This window comes from Grammomys surdaster, unplaced genomic scaffold, assembly GCF_004785775.1.
Source record: "Grammomys surdaster isolate TR1022 unplaced genomic scaffold, NIH_TR_1.0 194, whole genome shotgun sequence".
In the NCBI taxonomy this organism is placed as follows: domain Eukaryota; kingdom Metazoa; phylum Chordata; class Mammalia; order Rodentia; family Muridae; genus Grammomys; species Grammomys surdaster.
In genome coordinates, this window is record NW_021604639.1 from 1,626,804 (window position 1) to 1,649,680 (window position 22,877).

The following is a 22,877-nucleotide window of genomic DNA, read 5'->3' on the forward strand; positions in this document are numbered from 1 at the left end:
AGTGACTCCTTCTTCGACAATATCCCAATAACGGCAAGTTCCGTGGCCCTGGCCCTGGTACACTCCTGTCCACTCAGACCTGGATGGAAGAAGCTGGTATCCAAGGAACTTTCTCTAGCTTTCTGAGAATGTGGGTCCTCATTCCCTTTCCATTTGCCCGTGTGGTTGGTTTCAGTATGTGTGTTCATGTGTCTCTGTTCAGTCCATGATTGGGCTGGCTCTGTCAGAGCCTCACTTGCATGATTCGGTGCCACACCCTGGGCTTATAAATTAATAACATCTAAGCCTAGCCAAGACCTTCTCCAGCAATTGTAGAGCAGGGCAAAGGTAATCCTGAATGAAGAAAGTAGGTAACTATGGGCCATCAGTTCACAAGTCCAGAATGTTTGAAATGGACCATAAGGTGCAGGCTGACAGATGGAGTATGGACCGGGTCTAAAAAACCATTAATAGATCACATTAAAGATTAGTTGTGGTTTAAAGGTCACCTCAAACATCTTCATTCTAAAGAAGCCATGTGCCAATGTTTTCGTGAGAATATTCCATCTCATACAAAACTCACCTCATTAGCTCTTGTGATCTACAGTGGAGCTTAAAGCACCAATCAGAGAGAACCTATTATTTGGTGGAAACTGTAACAAACAGCACAGTGCCTTACTTAGATTTTGCTACTGCAAATATCTGTATGTGTCCTGCTACAGTAAATTGGCTGAGAAAGATCAGATAGCTTGCTCAGGGTTAGAGAGCAGGTTCACAATAACAGTCGCTAACAGCCAAGCACTTGCATGCTGTGGGATCTGAGACGTATGCTCTGCATGGATCATTCATCTTGTCCTCACAACAAGCCTTCAGTGAGAGTTCATTTATCATCTGAACACATCCCTGTCTGTCTCCTGCAGAGCCCAGGAACTGAACTGTAGCCACCTACAGAGTTTGACCTGGACTCAGTTCTTTCTGAAGGCTGTGCTCTTTTGACTGGATCTCCACTGCATTTCCTCCAACATCACGCACATTTTTCATTAGCACCAATTTTAGAAATAGCCATCACACACTTAAGTAAGCTTTTGTCCACTTCTGTATCTCATGCTCTGTGTGAAAGTTGTTAGGATTTTACAGATAGACGAACAATGTTGGGAGCAAAACTTTTCAGCTTCGTTCCTATTTGAAAAATTGGAAGCCACTGATTCACAATGAACAGGAGAAGAGACAGTTTGTTCACACACAGAGAGACACACTCGAGAATGAGTAATTATTCACTGAATAACCAGAAGTAAAGGTTAACATGTTGAGTTAACAAAAGGACTGAACACAAAAATTTGATGGATGAGAACGAAATGAGGTTTGTTAGCATTATTTTTTTCTCCATGTCCCAATACCAGAGATCAGTTTCTTCCCCGCCTAGAGAATCCTCTGACTGTTTGGGAGGAAAGTTGAAGGAGCTGACTCTACTTTAGACAGAGCCTTTGAGATGAGATATTTTTGTTTTTACTGTTAGCACCCATCATTGGATCTTTGGTTGGTTGGTTGGTTGGTTGGTTGGTTGGTTGGTTGGTTGGTTGGTTTTGTTCTTTGTTTCTTTCTTTGTCTTTTTGGAAGACTTCTGCTTTTCCTATATTTCAAGCTTTTCAAGAAATTTCAGACAAAATTCTGGGCTGACTGCTGCAGAGAAAAGACACAGGTTAGAACTGAAGACTCGGCACAGGAAAAGACGAGCACAGTTGGAGTGAAACTGAAGTCACAGTTGAAAGACAGGGGCAGGTAAGCATCTCTGAGTCCTGAGGACAGCCAGTTGAGAGGTCTAGCTGGGCAGAACTTGTTCCTAAATAGTGAAGTGACAACAGTGGGTCAGTCTGATTGGTTTTCCCAGATCTCACTTTTGAAGTCTTTAGCAATCACAGGCATCAGAGTCAGCAGCACAAAATATGGAAGATGTGGGCTTCTTCGAGCATATACTAAATGGCCTGCAGGGTGGTGGCTACAGGCATGGAGACAGTCTAGGTCCAAGCCATTCGTACAAACTCCAAAGCTGCCTGGATGTGGCCTAGAGAGCTCTTTTAGGTGGTTGGCAGTTTTCTTGTACACAAGACAATGTGGTGACATGAGAACTAAGGTTTTAGTTCTCGGTGACATAAAGTCAGAGAGGTGGGAAGCAAGTAGGAAATGTTAAAGCACTATTGTCAGATATTGAAGGAAACTAGAAGTATTTAAATTTAGCAGAAAGTGACAAAGATAGAAGGATCTAATCCTGCTTGCTAACTCCATAGGACCTCAAAGATAATGAAACAAATTGGCTCTTATCATTACCAGGGGTGTCTTATCATTTTCTTTTGAAATACATAATTTTCTCTGTGGTTCTTTCCCTCTTTGATCAAACTAATGAAAGTAAAAGTATCACTCTTAACAAAATAAGCAATTAGATGATGCTCAATTAAAATACTGTGTGGTGAGTGACTACACAGTTTACATTGTTTGACTTGGTCTATGCAATCTCAAGTGGGACTTTTAAATGTGACTGCAGTCTAGAAACCAAGCCGTGTACATGGCTCTAGATTTCTTATAATACCCACAGTTTAAGGAAAATGCCTCTGCTATTAAGACTTCCCTCCACATGCTAAGATTCTTTACCTGCCAGTACTTGTTCCTCCTGACTCAACTGTGAGCAGGGAACCCTGAACTCCAATACCCAAAAATTTTGTAAGCATTGGTCCCATAATGTCAACCTTAGTTACTTAAAACTGTCCAGTTCTGTCTAATTTCATGCACATTACTCTTCAGTGTAACATTTTAGTCAAAACCTTTATTATTTAAGCATTGTTTCCATCACAAGGAACGAGATCACTCAATGTAAACAGCTAAGTGGTAGTAAATAAAGACCTGGTCAACAAGAATTCCAAGTTTTGGGGGAGCAAGAAGATAAGTATTTTGTTTCTGTTCTCGAAACCTAGTTTACTAAATTATTATAAATTATAGATAAGAGAGAACCAGAGTCCTGAGATCCTTCCAGAATACACTAAAGAGCCATCAATGTTTCCATAAAGCCATAATGACTTAGCCATACTTCATCCACCCACATGAGTTCATGTTATTAATTGCTGTTATTGGTGTTGAGTGGATGTTGTGAAGTCATTAGCCTCTCTTGAGTTTGGGAACTCTTCATGCAGACTGGTGGCACCATATCAATGTGCTGACGTTGTGTCCTCAGCAATCTGTGCATCATAGTTCTTGCCAAAGTCATTTCCATGAGTCTCTGAGATGAAATTTTACTGAAGACAGAGCATTCTGGATGGTAGATGACTATGGAGGGTTTTGGAAATGCACCAGGCATTTCAACTGCATGTAGATGAAGACATTTTAAAAGGCTAAAAGTCTTGTGAGAGTTCATTATAAATCAGCACAAATTAGAGCTGGAAGATGACTCAGTTGCCTGAAGACCTGAATTGAGACATGGAAGCTGTTGGCTGTAACCAACCACAGGGGACATGAAACAAGTAGATCTATGAAGCTCTTCAACCAGCCAGTCTATCTGAATTGATAAGCACCAGTTTCAATGAGAGACTCTGTCTCAGAAAATAAAATGGCAGAGAAAACAAGGAAGACACTTAACATCCACCTCAGGTCTCCACATGTGTGTGCACACTTATAAACGAACAGAAACACACGCACACAAACACAAACACACACTCTTAACAAAACATAGAGCACAGTCTACAAGAAAATTTGGTTGTTTCTGGTACTATAACTTCTTAAGCATTAACTAGATTGAGTATATCATTATTCTGAATGTATTGGTAAGAATGTGTATTTGAGAAATTTAATATAATTCTGAAAACATGTACTATTAACATTTTGCCTATATACATTGACCTAGGCAAGGTTATACATCTCTTCTTATTGGGAAATGTTTCCTATGCTGTTTAACCTTTGTAATTCCATCATATCATTTCTGCATCACAAGAATTTTAAGGCTTTTCATGGATTCTTAAAGAAATACTAAAGTTAGTCTGAAATCTAATGTTTTGATAAAGCTTGATATCAGGAGAAAGCAGACCACAAGGTATCTATATTCAAAATGTATACAATATACATATTTGTATTATATAACAGCAAAATGTCAAAAAGTACCTAGAGGTTTGAATTTTGATTCATAGGGCACTGTGAAATCATGCATAGTTATCTATTTAACCAAACTGACAAAAATATTTCAAAAGTAAGTTTAAAGTAACACATATATTTAAAAAATTAGAAACTTATCTGTCTTAGAAAGTAAGGCAACTCTCTTAGGCACATAATCAAGTCATCATGACAGATGTGAAATTATTATACAAAGAAATAAAATCTGAGTTTTGACAATTTTACACAAGCTAGGGTCATCTTAGAAGAGGTAACCTCAATTAAGAAAATGCCTCTATTAGACTGGCCTGTAGACAAGTTTGTGGGACATGTTCTTGGTTAGTTATTGACATGAGAGGGCCCCCTCCACTGTGTAGGCTGCCATCCCTGGGCAGGTGATTCTAGGCTGTGTAAGAAAGCAGTCTGAGCAAACCATGTAAAAGGAATACAGCCTGTGGTCTCTGCTTCAAATTCTGTCTCCAGGTTCCTGCCTTGATTTTGTGCCTTGATTTTCACTCTTCAAACTGTTTTTAGTGGTGGTGTTTTATCCCAGAATGGAAAGCAAACTAGAACAGTGTTTCCCATATAGATTACTCAGACAGTTAAACAAATAAACTAACAAAACAAACAAACAAAAACCCCTTTTATAATTCTTTATTATAAACACTTCAATAACCCAGGAAAACTCTGTAAAACGTGGCGGGGTGGGGGGCACAGCAAGCAGGACACTTTCACTTTATATCCCAGTACCATAGGTATTAAAAAATCATTTTTTAAAAGAATCTTAAAAGTAAATGTATTTAGCCTTGGACAGCTTGGACAGCATAAAATATAATTGCTTTTGGAAACCTTTATGTTTCCACATCCACTCAGGGTTCATTCTACACATCTTTCCTTATCATTTTAGAAATACTACTCATTGCTTTAGAACAAAGCTCTCTCCTTAGAAAAGCATACCCTACATTGCTTGAATACTCTTTTTTATGTGTTCTTGCTTTTTATGAATGTTTTTAGTTAGCAGACAAAAACAATGACATTTCATGCATATATATCATACTTTGCTCATTCCAACCTCCTGGTCAACCCTTCTTGTGTTTCCCTCTTTCTCTCTTGCTGGTCTCCTTTTTTCTTCAAATAGATATGTCCTTCCTCTGCTTTAATCTCATGTGTACACATATGGTGTGTCTGTGTATTTAAATTTGGATTCTACATATTTGAAAAACACATGGTATTTATCTTTGAGTCTGACTTATTTTGTTTAACATAAAGATTCTCAGTTCTATCTGCCACATCACTCACAGATCCAAGGGCTGCCCTGAATATGGCTGCGAGACAATGAAGGAAAGACAAACACCTGGACACTCAGGAGAACTGTGATTTTGTAATCCAGGTTCTCTGATGGAGAAGCCTTAGCATCCTAGCAGGTCAACATGTTTATTATCTACAGTTAGTTGAACAGGGATGTGGGTTACTGCAACATACCTGAAGGTATGTAGGATTACTACATATTGATAAATAAGGAGGCAGAGTTATTATATACAATTGAATGAGGAAGCAAGATTAGCTAACCTCAGAAGGAGTAGTTTTTATAGGAGAGTAGTCTTCATGGTATAAAAGCTCCAGGAGAAAAAGCTATAATAGACATTTTCTGTATACACCTTCAACATTTGCACTCAGGCCAAAGGAAGACTTGGTCATAACTCTGAACCTCATCCAGGGAAGGTTTTGTCAAGTTCTCATAGGCCTAAGGCACCGAGGTCCTGGATGTGGCTGTGTCAATACCAACAATAGCCATCCTCTCAGAACTTCACTCACTTCCTACATCTGTCTGTTTTCCTGCAAATAATAGAATTTATTTTTATAGCTTAACAAAACTCCACTGTATGCATATGTACCACATTTTAAAATCCATCCATCTGTTGGCAAGCTTCTGTGATGATACCATATATTGGCTAATTTATAAATAGCGCTGTAGCAGATGAAGATCTGCATCTCTGAGGTATGCTGACTTAAAGTCCCTCAGCACATAGCCAAGAATTGCACTTTTCAAATAATAGCTTCATATTCATTAATCTTTAGTGGTTTCCTTAGAATGTATCTATTTTGATTGTAATTCATTCCCACCATCAGTGATGTTAACTTGCATGAACGGTTGCATTGTGCCATGTTATAGACACCATTCTCTGCAAGCATCCTGTGTCACAAGGTCAATAGATTTCTTTATACATTTCAATACAACCTGTAAATCATCCATAACTAGAGCCAAATATTTTTCGCCTCTCTGTAAAAGGAAGAAGAAAAAGAATTGAAGTTTAAATTTATGTTTAGTAATGAATATTTTAACAGTTTCTTACTTGGAAATGATCTAAACGATTTAGTAAATACCTACTATTTGGTATAACTTTAAAGTTGGAAGTCATTAGCATATTGTGGGAATTGTTTTGACACACAAACTATAAAGCGGTGATTACTTAAGAGTCCATTAATATCATATTTTTAACCATTATAGTTGTGTTATTTATAAACATTTCATTAGATATTAAAAATACAACCTCCATCATCCTATCTTAGGTTCTTGCTATTTTTTGTAACGCAAGCACGTGACCCATTTGTAACACGTTCCTGACAGCTGTGAAGAACCTGATGCGCTACTTTGGTAGGAAGATGTAAGACCTTGAGACTTTGGAGTAGGAAAGCTGCTGAATGCTGGAAGCAGTTGAAGTGGATACCTGATAGGAGCTTGGAAGTCAATAATGCTGAGAACTGTGAAGAAGTGGAGACCCAGACCAGTTCCAGAGCTGAATGACATTAGCAATTTGGCCTGGAAACTATTGTGCTATTTTGATAAAGAATGCAGGGGTAACGTCTGCTCTGCCTGAACCTACATAGAAAAGGTATGGATTAATTTAGTTGGTAGGGAAAGTCAAGACAGCTGAATGATAACAACTCTGTTGTGTGGTTATTAGTGATCACTTGTATGCATGTCTACAATTAAAAAGAACAAGTGAGACAAAAGGAAATACAAAATGTACAATTTGAAGAGAACAAGAGCACCAGAAAATTTAATGTTAGAGCCCAGACTCAAAGAGATGCAGAAATCCAAGTGAGGTCTGATCAGCATTGGAATAAAGGGAGGGGTGCCTTTTGGGCAACACCAAATTCAGCTAACCTTTCTACCTAATCTTTTTTTGTTTTTTTTTTTGGTTTTTTTTTTTTTGTGTGTGTGGGGGGTTGTTTTTTGTTTTTTTGTTTTTTTTTTTTTTTTGCTAGAAACAACCTCCCCCCCCCAAAAAAAAACACATAAAATAACCCAAAAAGCAAAAAGCCAAAGTTACTACAAATGTGATCCAAGGGGCTCAGCTACATCCCAGAGCAGCAGTTCAACTTGGAAGCATCATCTTTGTAGGTCTGGCTTTAGAGTCAGGAAGGATACCTGAATAAGGGGCTTATAAAATCATCCTCTGGAGTTAAGGAGAGACATTCAGGTCAGGAAATCTGTGACAGGGCAGTCCTTGCATAAAGGCCCTCAGAGAAACCATTTCATTAAGTCCTGCATTCCACTGAAGACCTCAAGATGTTAAAGGTGCCAGAGTCATAGGATATCTACCAAGGAGAGATGCACATACAGAGTATAACGGCTCAAGAAAGAAATGCTGTTTGTATGTAATAAGCAGAAAAGTTTAAAGGGAAGAACCATGTAAGCCTTTGACATCAGACATGGATCTACAGAATTTGGAGACTGCCTCACTGGGTTTGGTCTTGACTTGGTCCAGTATTTCTTCACTATACCCTGATTTCTTCCTTTGGGAATGATAATATATATTCTGCACCATTGTATGTGGAAAGTATATGACTTGCCTTTTGAATTTATAGAGGGTTATATAGTTAAGAGATTGTCATGAGTTTCAGAAGAGACTTTGGACTTTTAATGTTGAGACTGAAATACTATGGGAATGTTTGAAGCTGAATTGAATGCATTATGCATTATGATATGGTATGGCAATAAGGTTATGGGGCCATGGAATAGAATGTGGTCATTTGAATGAGATGTGCCCAATAAGTCTTAGGCATTTGAATACTTGGTCCCCAGTTTGTGGGATAGTTTGAGAAGGATTATGAGGTATGGAATTGTTGGAGGAGGTGTGTTGCTCGAGGTGAGCTTTGAGATTGCCAATATCATTCCAAGTGTTTTCTCTGCTTCCTATTTGTGGATTGGGATGAGAGCTTTTGGATGTTTTAGCACCATGTCTGCCTGCTGGCTGCCATGATCCCCACAATAATGATGATGGTGGACTCTTGCTCCTCTGGAACTGCAGGCTCCAAACAAACTTTTCCTTCTATAAGTTGCCTTAGTCACATTTTATCATACTAATAAAAAAATAACTTAGATACTTGTCTTCATTATAAAACTTTAGTCCCAAATCACACAATAACAGAGAAATGAAAAACTCACTAGTTAATGTAAGAGTTAGTCCTTTTCTTTGCTCTGATTAATTTTTCACTGCTCATAGATAAATTGAGGTTATCTGTTCAATATAAATGTATGTTTAAATTTACATTCTTTTTTCCTCTTTCCTTTTATAAAGAGACTAAAGATATTTGAGTCTAACAATAGACTTTTCTGGTAGTTGATATTCCTAATGAACAATATTTAGTTCCCCACAAGAACTCCCACTCTCCCCACCATGTGAGTTAGTTCCTGCCTTAGGGGCTACTATGACTATGATGAAACACCATGACCTAAGCACCTTGGAGAAGAAATGGCTTACACTTCCACATCACCTTTCATCTTGAAGAAAATCAGGACAGGAACTCAAACAGTGCAGGAACCTGGAGGCAGGAGCTAGTACGAAGGCCAGGGTGGAGTGCTGCTTACTAGCTTAGCCTGCTTTCTTATAGAACCCAGGATCCGCAGCTCAGGGATGGCACCACCCACCATGGGCTTGGCCCTCCCCCATCAATCACTAATTAAGAAAATATTCTACAGGTTTGCCTACAGGTCAATCTTACAGAGGCATTTTCTCAATTGAAATCCTCTTCCTGGATGATTCTAGCTTGTGTTAAGTTGACATCAAACTCACCAACACAACTGATAATTTGTCAGCTTGACACACAAACACATCACTGTTATAAAATAACTTTCTCTTTCTTGGTCATCTCCAAGATCACACATTAACTAAAAAAAAGAGCACAATATAAAACATTTTAAAACATTCCAAAGCTTTACACATGCAAACATTTCAAAATGTTTTAAATGTCTCTTTAAAAGAAATGTTCAAAGTCCTTAGTGATCAGATAAATGCAAATCAAAATGATCCTGAAATTCCACCTTATAAAATCAGAATGGCTAAGATCAAAATCTCAGGTGACAGCACATGTTGGCGAGGATGTGGAGAAAGACCACCACTCCTCCATTGCTGGTGGGATTGCAAACTGTTACAACCACTCTGGAAATCAATCTAGAGATTCCTCAGAAAATTGGAAATAGATCTACCTGAAGACTCAGCTATACCACTCTTGTTCTTGGATATATACCCAAAAGATGTCCCACCAGGCCACAGGGGTACATATTCCACTATGCTCATAGTAGCTTTGTTTGTGATAGCCAGAAGCTGGAAACAGCCCAGATGTCCCATGACAGAAGAATGGATACAGAAAATGTGGTTCATGTACACAATGAAATACTACTCAGCTATTAAGAACGAGGACATCTTGAATTTTTGCAGGCAAATGGATGGAACTAGAAAATATCATCCTGAGTGAGGTAACTAAGACCCAAAAGGACATGTGTGGTATGTAAACACTAATAGTCGATATTAGCAAAAAATAAAAAAGTGTACAGAATACCCAAGATACGGTCCACAGAACTCAAAAAGGTCAACAAGTTAAAGGGGCCAAGTGAGGACACCTCAATCCCACTTGGGAAGGAGATGAAAGCAATCACAAGTGGGGAGGGAGGGAGGCACTTGGGAGGGAAAGGGGACAGTGAGGGGAAGAATGGAATGTGATCAGGTATTGGATAGGGGAAAAGGACTGAAGCCCTGAGGGCAAGCAGAAAGAATGGAAATGTGCAGCCTTGGGAGGTAGGAGGTGTGGGGGGACCCTCCAGACTGTACCAGAGACCTGGAAGGTAAGAGTCTTTCAGGACTCAAAGGGAGGGACCCTAGATGAAATGCCTTACAGTGGAGAGAGGGAACTTGTAGAGCAGCCCACCCTCAATAGAAAGAGCATCAAGTGAGGGATGGGGTTGCCATTCTATCCCAGAATTGTTCCTGTCTGAAAGAACTGCAGAGACAGAAATGGAGAAGAACCTGAGGAAAAGGAGGTCCAGCAACAGGTCCAAAGTAGGATTCAGCTCGAGGGGAGACCCCAAGGCCTGACACTATTACTAAGGCTGTGGAGTGCTCACAAAAAGGGACCTATCATGACTGTCCTCCAAGCAGCTGAAAGAGTCAGATGCAGATATTTACACTCAATTAATGGACAGAAGCTGTTGACCCCATGATTGAATTAGGAAAAAGCTGGAAGAAGCTGAGGAGGATGACCCTGTAGAAGGACCAGCAGTCTCAATTAAGCTGGACCCCTGACATCTCTCAGACACTGGACCAACAACCAGGCAGCATACACCAGCTGATTTGAAGCCCCCAAAAAATATACAGCAGAAGACTGCTGAGTCTGGGTTCAGTCAGAGAAGATTCATCTAAGCCTCAAGAGACTGGAGGCCCCAGGGAGTTTAGAGGTTGGGTGGGAGGGGGTGGAGACATCCTCAAGGAGACAGGGGGTGGGGAGGAGGTATGAGATGGGAAACAGTCAGATGGTGGAGCAGTAAGGAGAGAAAATCTGGAGTGAAAAAAATAATTAATTAATTTTAAAAAATTAAATAAATTTTTTTTTAAATCCAAAAGTCTATAAAAGTCAAAAATGTCTTTTAAAAGTTTAAAGTCTGACAGCTGTGGGTTTCTATAAAATCAAAATAAACTAGAAGGAAGAACCTCTTGAAGGAAATAATCATAATCTGAACATAGCAAAACCAAACTCTAACTAGGTAAATACTGAGTGTCCAATGTCAGGATGCACTCACAATCTTTCAGGCTCCTGCAAAGGGTCACCTCTCCAGCCCCGCCCTCTGCAGCACACACAGCTTTTCTCTCCGGCTCAGGCCAGCTGCTGTCCACACCTCAGCAATCATCGCTTAGTACTGGCATCACCAAAATTCTGGCAATGCAAAATCTTGCTGCAATTGGGCTGTACTTTTACCAATAGCCTCTTCTGGGATTTCTTCAGCCATAAAGTGCCAAGACTCAGCTGCTCTCCATGACCCTCTCATACCTTCAAACCCAGCACCACCTGGGTACAATACGAGGTACAACATTGACAGCTTCTGGGACACAGATGATCCTGAGGAGACACTTCTCAGACTTCACCAAAATGATGCTAGTCTCTCATTAATCACAGCTAATTTCTCAGCCCCAGCTGATCAGTATCAATTGTCCCAGTAAAACAAAAGTTTTACTTTAGTGGTTCTGTTATGTTGTTAATCATAGCTGATTCTTCCACTCAAGCTAACCAGAACCACAGATTCTAATACAACATAGCAAATGGCCCTGATAGAGCATGAAGGAACTCTTCAACTTCCCTCTGAATCTTCATGAGCCAGGCCTTCATTGTCTGTATTGCTTTCAATATTTATCTTCTAAAAGTTCAGAGAACAACTCACCAAGCTTGGAATAGTCAATGGCTTTTCTTGCTCTAAGTTCCAAAGTTCTTTTACAATCCAAATATACATGGCCACATCTGTCCCTGCCACACCCCATAAACCTGGATCAAACTCTTAGTTAAGGTTACTATTGCTGTGATGAAATATCATGACCAAAGCAAGTCATGGAGGGTTTATTTGGCTCATATTTCCTCATCATTCTTCATCTTGAAAGAAATCAGGATAGAAACTTAAACAGATCAGCAACCTGGAGGAAAGAAGGGATGAATGCAGATGCCACAGAGACATGTGGCTTATGGGCTTGCTCTCCATGGTGTGCTCAGCTTACGTTCTTATAGAACCCAGGACCAGCTCAGGGGAGGCATCATATGCAATGGGCTGGGCCTTCTCCCAACAATCACTAAGAAAATGTTCTACAGGTTTGCTCACAGCCTGATCTTATGGAAGAATTTTCTTGATCAATGTTTTCCCCTCTCAGATGAATCTAGTTTCTGTCAAGTTGACATAAAACTAGCCAGCACAGTCCCTATATATTCATGTAGGAACATTGATACAGGTGCTTTTTCCTTTTAAGTTTATAAAAATAGACTCCCTTAAGAAATTTTACTAGCTAATTGGGTAGCACCACCAAAAAACAGGAAAATATCACAGGCCCATAAGGTACATATTTTTATAAAGATGTAGCTAGACATATATACAGTTTTATGGTTTTCATTTTAAATATTTAGCCCCAAAACTCACATTAAGGAAAGGATGTAAAACTATTATGGTAGTTACCATAATAATAGTGGACCCTTGTCTTTGCTGCACTTTATAATTTTATATTTATATGAATTTTTGCATTCCAGGGGCTGGAATACGTTAAGGTTATCTGCTAAATATGAGAATCAAAACTTTCATTTCCACCACTCCAATCAGGCAGCCTCAGACATGAACAACACAGTAATGGCCAAGATAAAGGCTCAGGACTTGTCCGGCAAGAAGGAGCTGTTGAAACACCTGGACCATCTGAAAGTGGAACTGTCCCAGCTTTGCAGAGCCAAAGTGACAGGCAGCGCCATGTCCAAGCTCTCCAAGATATGAGTCGCACCCAAATCTATCGCCCGTGTCCTCACTGTCAGTAGCCAGACTCAAAAAGACAATCTCAGGAAATTCTACAAGGGCAAGAAGTACAAGCCCCTGGACCTGCGACCCAAGAAGACAAGAGCCATGCGCTACCTGCTCACCAAGGGCGAAGAGAAGCTGAAGACGAAGGAGCAGCAGCGGAAGGAGTGGCTGTACCCACTGCACAAGTATGCAGTCAAGGCCTGAGATGACAACAACAATAAGGTGCAAGACTGACTGACAAAACAAAACAACCAAAAAAACCTCCCCCAAAAAACAAACAAACAAACAAACAAACAAACAAAAACAAAACCCACCACTTTCCACCAATATCTACACATTTTCTCCCTCTGCCTTGGCATATATTTTATTAGGAATCTGAACTAAGTTTTAGAAGAGGGAATGAAGATGCATCAAATAGCTCCTTGGATAGTCCCAAGGGCTATATGATAATGGCTCTAATTTGATTGAAATTAGCCTTTTAAAGCTCACATACTTGCCTTTAGGGTCTCAAGAACTATGAAGAAGGGATGGGGGATGCCTTGACTTTGTACTGACTGCATGGAGCTACGGATTGGAATAGGAGGGAAAGGCCTTAGAAAAGCCAACTTGGGAAAGTTAAATTGAATAAAGGAGCCATTGAAATTCTAAATTACCCTTAATTCAGTAGTGTCCACAAAAAGAAAGTGAATACAGGCGACTTCACAGTGCTAGACCATCAGGGAGATGTGAGGAGCTGAGGTTTCCATTGACATTTTCAAGAGGGAAGTAGGACATAATAGGGAGAACTAAGAGGCCTTGAAACAAAACCATCTGTAATTAAGTAAATATTGGCAGGAGGAAAATCCTAATTTCCATTATGTACTTCTTATTCACTTCAGGGACAAGCATTTTGTATCTGCAATTTTGATTCCTTACCAAAACTTTGACACTCTAGCACGTGTACACCTTATATTTAGCTACTGGTGGTGTTGATACTGTGTCCAAATGTCAGCCCACATCAGGGCTTTACCAGAGACCTGTGATCGCAGAGATTCCAGGCACATCTTGTTCTTTGTCCTGGACTTCTTGATTTCCAAGAAGAAAGAAATTCCTAGTTGTACACTGAAGACCGGCCTTTGTCTTTACAACTATCTCAGCAACAGGACTACATTTACTATTTAAAAACCATAGACTCACATCTTAGTTCATACCAATGATTTGATTCCATGAAAAAGTGTCATAATAGGGGTTGGCTACCAGAAGACCTTGCATGTGCTTGGAGGGTTGACACTTGTGAGATGGCTTTATTTCTGCAGAAAGGCAGGAATGGTCAATTACATGAGCAGGTGGTCGATGACTCAATCAGTTTTGCTTAAATAAAAAAAATGGCATTAAACATCTGTAGAACAAAATTCAGCGAAGCTATTTATTTGGTGGACACACTAAAGTGCCTTCAGGTACACATTTGACTTTATGGGGAGAGGGCTTTTGCATACCTTGGTCTATGTGTCACCCAAGTCTGTTCCTTGGCTGTAGTCTTTATAATAAAATTCAACATAAGGATGGTGCTGTTGTAAGTTCTGTGAATTAACCTAATAACTGTTAACAATATAAGATCATCCTGATCACTCCTGAGTTTTCCTGCTTTTTAGAAACATCAGCGGTCTATACTTGTGGCTTCCATCTGGATTTTAGGCAGCCTTGTGAAGAACTGAGCTCTTAGTTTGTGAGATCCCACTCGTGAAATCACCCAGATGGTGAGTTGTATAACATCAGTTGGGGCTGACATCAGAGATACAATAACAGATCAAACCTCCCTTCAATCTGTTTTGCATTCTTTCTTATAAGAAAAACCCTGTGACTGAATGAAGCTAGGATTTTAGTGCACGTGGTTGGCAAGGCTACATTAGAGTCAGCTTGTTTTTAAAGCCTTAGCGTTGGCTGTCTGTTAAACCTACTTGATTTAGAACAGCCTCAGAATGCATTTCAAACTAGTTGGAGCCATCAGCATGTTGGAAGCTGTTGGATGCTCTGGTAGAATTGTGCAAAGAAATATTAAATTATTCAAAACTTCACAGCAAGTGAAGAAATCCTGGGTCAAGGGAACCAGAGCGGGAAGGTTGTTACTTACCTTCAGTACTGTGGACCAATGTACTCTTTGTCCTCGGCTACGAGGATATGTTGTAGAAGGTGCTTGTTATTGACACACAGATGGGGCAAAGACCGGTGAAAAGACCTTAACTATTTCCTCAATTCAAGTGACACATTGATTTAAGCTTGAAAGGGAGGTTGCTTGAGTAGGGGCTTTAGTTTTCATTCTTTGTATAAACTTAAAGTGAAAGTTTTATCAAGATGTTCCATGATCTCATTTTTAGAAGGATGTGGGTCGAACGGAAAGTGTCAGGAGAGCTGGGTGCCTGGACACCATAGTCTGTTAAGAGTAAAGGGATTAAGAGTGGCTAAGCAATAGACCCATAGCATCACTCCTGAGATCCCAGTGCATCCAAGGTACAGGGGAAGAAACCTCTTATTCAGAAGAATACAGACTCTCCCTGAGCTATGGCATGCATATTATTTTTCTTGTCTCCCATTTGCTGCTTATTAAAAAAATCACTTCTGGTCAATATATCCAAGTATAATTTGGGTAAATATTTGGGAGCATAAGAATCATCTTCAAATGAAACTAAAAATATTTCTTGACTTAACTCAGCTGAAGACCCCAGCCACAGACTTATGGTGGCCACAAGCAGCTCAGATCCCCCCTTTTCCCCTTCTCCCAAGATCCCTGGCTTATCTCCAGCTCCATGCCTCAGCCAGCAAGGAAGAGAAGGGAGGTAGCTGGCTGCTTGTTTCCAGCTAACAGCAATGGAATTCCTTGGCCTGGACATTCAGTAATTCCCTGCCAGCTGGCTGTGTACCATTCCTCTGGGAACTCAGTGAATCACACCTCCACAGTGCATTTGGCTCCTACAAGCCCCAGAGGGTTGGAGCCTTGTGCCTGCCAACAGTAAGGGGCTGAGGCCCAGTTTCTGAGCCTGGATCATGTTGGGGCCCCTGGAATTTCTGAGTACAGGAGATTTCCCAGCTGCAGGGGAAGAGTGCTAATCCAGAAGCAGGGAGTATTCAACTGGACCGTGCTGCTGCTCCCGGGGAAAGTGTTCTCCCTGCCCCTCCTACAGGCAGAGGCCTCAGATGTAGATAAGAGAAGAGTGCAGACAAGGTTTCCACCTCCTTAACGATCATGGAAAGGTCTGTTTTGTAAGCTCTTCAGTTAACATGGTCTTAGCACAAACAAGAGTAATGTGCTGGGCTAAAAGTATAGTCAAATGCTTATATGGGGTTTTTATTTAAATGGCCTGAAAACTGATGACCAAGAGGGCCACCACTACTAAGATATGCCTTTTACTACTGCATTAGAAGTACATATTGCAAGCCTAGTCCTTTTCCCAAAGCAGGGATTCAATGAAATTTTAGCTTTTAGTTGTGAATTTTTCTTTAGCTGGTAGTTGAGAAAAAGGCCCCATTAGAAAGATCTAAGCAGTGTGGGAACTATCCTCTCCAGCCCAAAATGTCACCTTGGTCAGCACTTAAAAAAATAGCAGGCAGCCTCATGCCCCAAGCAAGGCCAACAAGTGAGGCTGCCTCTGTGCTGCTCTTTGCCTATGTGGTTAGCTCACTGGCCAGACCACCTCTCACTTCATCTACTCCCACAGCCTTCTCAACAAGGGAGAAAAGACACAGAAAGAAGGCTTAGCTGAGCTGCACAGAACTGTGGCAGAATGGGAAACAGAAAGAGCAATGAGGAAACTATATCCTTGCAATGTGAGAGAAACAACTTATAGGCTCTAGAACACAGAATCACACCCAGAAGTTTCTTGCAGACGACAATAGTAGAGAAAAGTCTTGTCTCTGGTCCAGGTTCTTCCCAGTGTTACCATGTTTCTGCTTTCCAGGTACCTGCTGGAGGCAGTGGAAGGGAGGCTGTATATCTAGGTGCCCGTCTTACTCACTGTCCTGCTTCCTTCTATAGGGAAGAACTCAGTTTGAAGGAGCCAAGGACACCCTCTTCACTCTGATCCCCATCAGTTCCTCTCCAGCACCCCGTTACTGGCCATCTACCATCACTACCAGTGGTATTGTAAACATTTCCCCCAAAGGGATAAGGAAACGAAACAAAACCAAACCAGATCTTGGTTATGAGCCCCACTGTTTTGTGCTGATTCTCCTATTTCAGTCTTACCCTCATTCTTTGTTTATTCCCAAGCACCAGTTAAAGTTCAGTGGCCTTCCTGATACATTGCATGCTTTCTGTCTTCACAAGTCTAAGCTGCCTGTGCGTTGTGACTCAACTACATTTACCCAGCACATCTGTCTCAGGGATGCAGGTAGGTCTGGTGTATTTTCTACTTGCTTCCACACCAACTTTTGCCTTTCTTCTGCTCTTTTTCTAGTGACTCATTAACAAAGTTAAGTCCCTTGCAGGAGAGAAGAGGATGGAAGAGAGGAAGGGAATAGTCAATGAGTGGAAGAACTGGAGAAAAAAGGAGAGAAAAAAAGCATAAGAAAACCTACCTTTCTCCTCAGAATGCAATGTGTGCCATAGCTGTGGGGTATGCATTTCTCCATTTTGGTAACTATTCAGACTAAAACATGTTTTTGTTGTTGTTGTTTTATTTTTGGTTATTTTGGAGATCTGTGCTTTAGTCTCCTATCAATTAATTTAGCAGTATCTTCTTTTCACAATGGGAAGATGGAGTAACATCTGATCATTAGGTAGCATCTTATATGGAATGAAATGTGGCATGTTTGGAAAAAGTCACTAAATTCATCTTTGAATCATTTGTCATTCAATTCTCTATTCTGATTCCTCTTTTCAGCCATCACACTGAAAGTAAGACATCTCCCATGGTACCCAGTGACTTGGTCAATAAATTCCTTGATCCAGATGTTGTCTCTAACCACAGTGACCTCTTTATGATCCCTCTTCAGTTTTTATCTCTCTTTTCATCTTTCCAGTCTCCTCACTGTGCCTTGCAGGTCTCTTGGGACCAAAGGTTACTGTTTCTGGTGGAAACTTATTGTCTTGTCTGTTATTGTTTGGGTTTTTGCACTGGTGTCTAGGCATCTGGAGTTATGATGATTGATATGATTTTTATGTGTTGATATCTAGTCTTATCTTTGTTGGGTGTTCTATTTCTTCAACTTTAGGAGTATAGTGGTTATGGAGTTCCTGTTAGATAGTGTGTCTATAGTTTGGTAGGTGGCATAGAACAGAGATGGTATGGAAGAGGCTAAGAGGGCTGTGAGAAAGAGCTAAGGTGATCCTGTTCACACCAAGAGGCAAAATTCTCAGAGAGATAGAGGTGTGATGAGAGGAGAGTCTCCTGTAAGTAGGCTAAAGACAAAGAATACTCAGGAGACAGGTTTGAAAGAGCTGGGGTGGGGTGTGGTTTGGGCACGATGACCTATGTCTGTATGCAAGTTGGAGTCTCTTGTGAATGGAGCTGAGGTGAGAGGAACACCTGTAAGCACCTGTTACAGGGCTTGGGTTGGAATGGAAATCATAACCGAGACTCAGAGAGATCTGAGTCTCTGCCTGGTGTGGCTACTGAGGTCCCAGGTAAGAAGTGTTCTAGTTATCAGGAGTTGACACAAGTGGGGGATAGACCAAGAGTGTTCACAGGAAGGAGCAATGGGAACCATCAACTCACCTACAAACTCTGTGATCTACAACAGTAACCTGCCTGTATATGCTGGTACAATAGTGGCCCAGATGTGGAAGCAACCAACCACTTTCTGATCAGACATAACGCCCACTCTCCAAGGTGAAACCTATTCCTAACACTGATCGGGTGGTCAAGAATATGATACTAGAAAAGTCATGGCTCTAGAGGGAAACCAAATACTTACTGGCCTTTTGTTGGTGTATTATGATTTTCAATTGTGTCCCTATTGTTTTGTTTGGTTTATTATTTTTGGTGTTTTAGACAGGGTTTTACTGTATAGCCCTGGCTGTCCTGAAATTCACTCTGTAGACTAGGCTCACTTTGAACTCAGAGATTGGCTTGCCTCTGCCTCCCAAGTGCTGGGGCTAAAGGAGTGTGTTACCACATCTGGCTGTTTTTATGCTGTTTTTTGTTTGTTTGTGTGTGCATTATTAATTTTTAATTTTTCTGCCTGTTTGTTTTCTAAAATGGACATAACTTCGGATGAGCGGGGAGGTGGGGAGAATTGGAGAGGAAACAAGGAAGAAAAAATTATGATCAGAATTTATTGTATGAGAAAAATTATTTTCAATGAAAGAATTTAATTAAAAAGAAATTAATGGATTGTGTATAATTTTACCTCATACCCAGCTGTTCCTTAACCCTTTAATTCTCACACAAAATTATTTAGAATCTTTATACTTATGCAATTATGTCACAGGAGGTATTTTCAAAGGAAACCTGAGTCATCTCCACCGTTGCCCTCTGGGATTAAAAAGGCATTTGAGGCACATCATAGCTAATCTCAGTTGTCAGCCTGACTACAATTTGAGTCAACTAAAACCCAAGGGATTTTTTTTTTGATTGGATATCTTGAAGTGGGATCTGGTACACCTTCTAGTGGCAGGCCCCACTAACTGACATGCTATAAGGAAGCTTTTGTTTTTTGCCTGCTTGCCCTCACTCTTGATAGGAAAATTCATTTATCCTGTTGCTCAATCAGTCCTTCCCTGAGATTAGAACTTCTTTGAGAGTCCAATGCAGACCAAGGACCAGCTGAGACACACAGCCTTCTGGATGGAATAACTCCTGAACTCTTGGCTTTTCTTTGGGATATAGCCATTTTTATTGGACTAGCAGACTAGGCAAACCACAAACTGAGACACTTTCTAAAAACCTGTACACACACACACACACACACACACACACACACACACACACACACACAGGTCCTGCTGCTCTAACACAGAGCACAACCCTGCCTTTCCTCCTTTTCATTAGTGGCACTTTTCCTTTTTTTATTTTTGCCTTGCTGAATGATACACATTTTTGTGAGCTGATTAATTTATACCTATACAGAGTATAAATTCTTATTTTTTTCTCCAAATTTATTTGGATACCTTTTGTGAGAGATCAAAGCATTTTGGGGCAATGGAATTTCCCCTTGGGAATCAAGAGGGCATGATTAAGTTCACGTGTGCCTGTATTTACAGAGGATGCTCTGATGCTGTGGCATGGGATACTCAGTCAGCACCCTTGTTTCCCAGCAACAGTGCTAAATTAATGGCTTATAAGATGCACGAATACTTACAAAGTGAAGAGGAGACCTTAGGTGGTAATGTGGAGAGCACTACTGCAAACCAGTGTGAAAATGCAAAGGAGACAAAGAGATTTCTGAATGGAGCTAGTCATTGACAGCCATGGAAGCCTCCATGGGGCTGGAGAGATGGTTCAGTGGTTAATGGCACTGGCTGTTCCAGAGAACTAGAGTTTGACTCTCAGTACCCCATGGTGGCTCATGGCTACATGCAATTCTAGTTCCAGAAGCTCTGATCCACTTGCTCTTCTGGCTCCATGGGAACCAGATGTGCACATGGTCTATAGGCATTTATACAGACAAAACACTCATACACATAGAATAAAATGGAAATTTTTAAAAAGCATGAGGGAAAAGTCTCAATATTGCCAGATTTTCATTTGTGTGTTAGTGTATCTCTAGATAAAAGAAGAGTATATAAAAAGAAGACAAGTTGTCAGATTTTAAACCCTGTTATCACCCTTCCTCAGAGATGGACAAAGCAGTAAAAATAAGAAACATAGGGACTATTATCATGCTCTGTACAGCCCTGTGTATGGTAGGTACATATCTTACACCACCAATTAATTTGCCAGTATTTTCATCTCGATCCAGTGAATAAATGCAGTAAATTTATCTTGTGTGATGGCTACTATTCTTAGTTGTCAATTTTACTACATCTGGAATTAATAAAAATCCAAATGACTGGGCATACCCATGAGGGATTTTTTTTAAAATTAAATCATCTTATATGAGAAGACCCACTTCTAATCTGGGTCTTTGAGGTAGGAAGGTAAACTTTAAGCCAGATTTTTGAGGTGGGAAGATCCATCTTTAACTTGGACCATACTTTGGTGGAGGAAGGAAATAATCTCTTTGCTTGTTTGCTATTGTCAGCAAGTACATTTCTTCACTGCCATTAAAACTTACTTCTTTGGGGTTTCAGAAAATACTGAAGACCATGGATTAAACAATTACTTGATTCCTGAACCTTCTGTTAATAGGTAGCCATAATTGGATTAGCTGGACCATAGCTTGTAAGCCATTCTAATAAATTGTGTGTGTGTGTGCATGTGTGTGAGAGTGTGTGTTACTTCTATGATCTCTCTCTCTCTCTCTCTCTCTCTCTCTCTCTCTCTCTCTCTCTCTCTCTCTTTCTCTCTCTCTCTCTCTTTCTCTCTCTCTCTCTAACTCAAATATAACTCTAATATAACCCTAGAACTAGAGTTGCATGCCTTTATAAGCTACCAAGTGGGTGTTCAGCATTAAACCACAATTATCTGGAATAGCTTTTGCCTGTAACCACTGAGCCATCTCTTCAGACCCATGGAGGCTTACTTTAACATGGCTTTTAATGACTACCTCCATTCAAAAATGTCTTTGTCTCCTTTGCTTTTCATGCTGGTTTGTAATAGTGCGTTCCACATTATCATCAGAGGTCTCCCTTCCATGGACTCACTATAGAGTCAACTATAGCCTGGGGGGTTTTCTTGAGAAAGTGTCCTTTTTAAAAAATAGAAATTAAACTAAAAAAAAAAAAAGAAACCAGTAAAATATTTCAGTACAAAGTTTTTTTATTGACACTGTAAGAAACATTTTTATTATTTATTTATTTTTTCTTTGTTACAAAAGGACTAAGTGGTTCTGAAAGCCAAGGCAGAGTTCCTATGTCTGGGCTGCCATTCCCACGGCCTATGAGCACTGAGCAGCCACAGGCTTTTCCAAGGAAGGCCCAAGGCCATCACAGCCCAACTCTACATCTACAATACTTGAATGTATTTACATGTGTTGTTCTTTAAAAAGGAGTACACATTTTCTTCTTTAAAAAATCTAAAAAGTGGTGGAGAAAAGGAACACAGTTTATCTTACACATTTGCAGGATATACAAGGGTAACTTGTCAGCGGAGAACACCCTCCTATTAGCTTCAAACAACACAGGAAATCAGGTCACCCAACACTGCAGACTGCCACAGTCCTGTGTTCGATTCCTGGTAACACTGTCTGGGCATGCAGCCTCTGAGTGCTGACTGGACAACAACAACAACTGGTCCTTCTCATTGACAAGAGAAACATAAAATAAGGCACATACATTGCAAGAATCAAAACCTGTGGCTCAGGACAAGCCAACATATGAGGAGCAGGGAAGTGAGTTACTTAATTCTTTAGAAAAAGTTATGAAAAAAACCCATTTAACACAGACATTAAACAAGAGTGCCATGTATGAGCCTGTACTTTCATTAAAAAGCAGCTGTGTGTGACACGAGAGTCAAGCTGTTTCTCCTAAATACAAAAGTCAAGGAATGGCAAGAGGCTGCTGACTGTGAGTGGGTTTTTGACAGGAAACACCAAGCCTAAAGAGATCACATGTCCCATGGGATAGCTTTAGTGACCAAACGATCTTTCTTGAACTGCACTATGACAGATCGATGAAATCTTGGGACAGAACACTTTTCACCTTCCATTTTCTTTCTTTACCTGTATCCTGAAATCTTCATATTAAGAAAGGTTAGATATTGAGTGGAAACCTCAATTCCACAAAACTAAAGGCAACAGTTTGGAAAATAAGAATGAATGAAAATAAACAATTAAAGAAAACAATGAAAAAGTCAAACGCAGAAGGTAAGGAGGCAGGGTGCTGGCTCTGTGCACTGCCCATCTCCTAGGAGGGACTGCCATCATGGAA

The 22,877-nt window shown here is 40.3% G+C and overlaps 1 pseudogene; it reads left to right on the forward strand.

Moving 5' to 3' along the window:
* The first annotated feature begins 12,772 nt into the window (after positions 1 to 12,772).
* On the forward strand, positions 12,773 to 13,138 carry LOC114623125 (annotated as a pseudogene).
* The last annotated feature ends 9,739 nt before the right edge of the window (positions 13,139 to 22,877 follow it).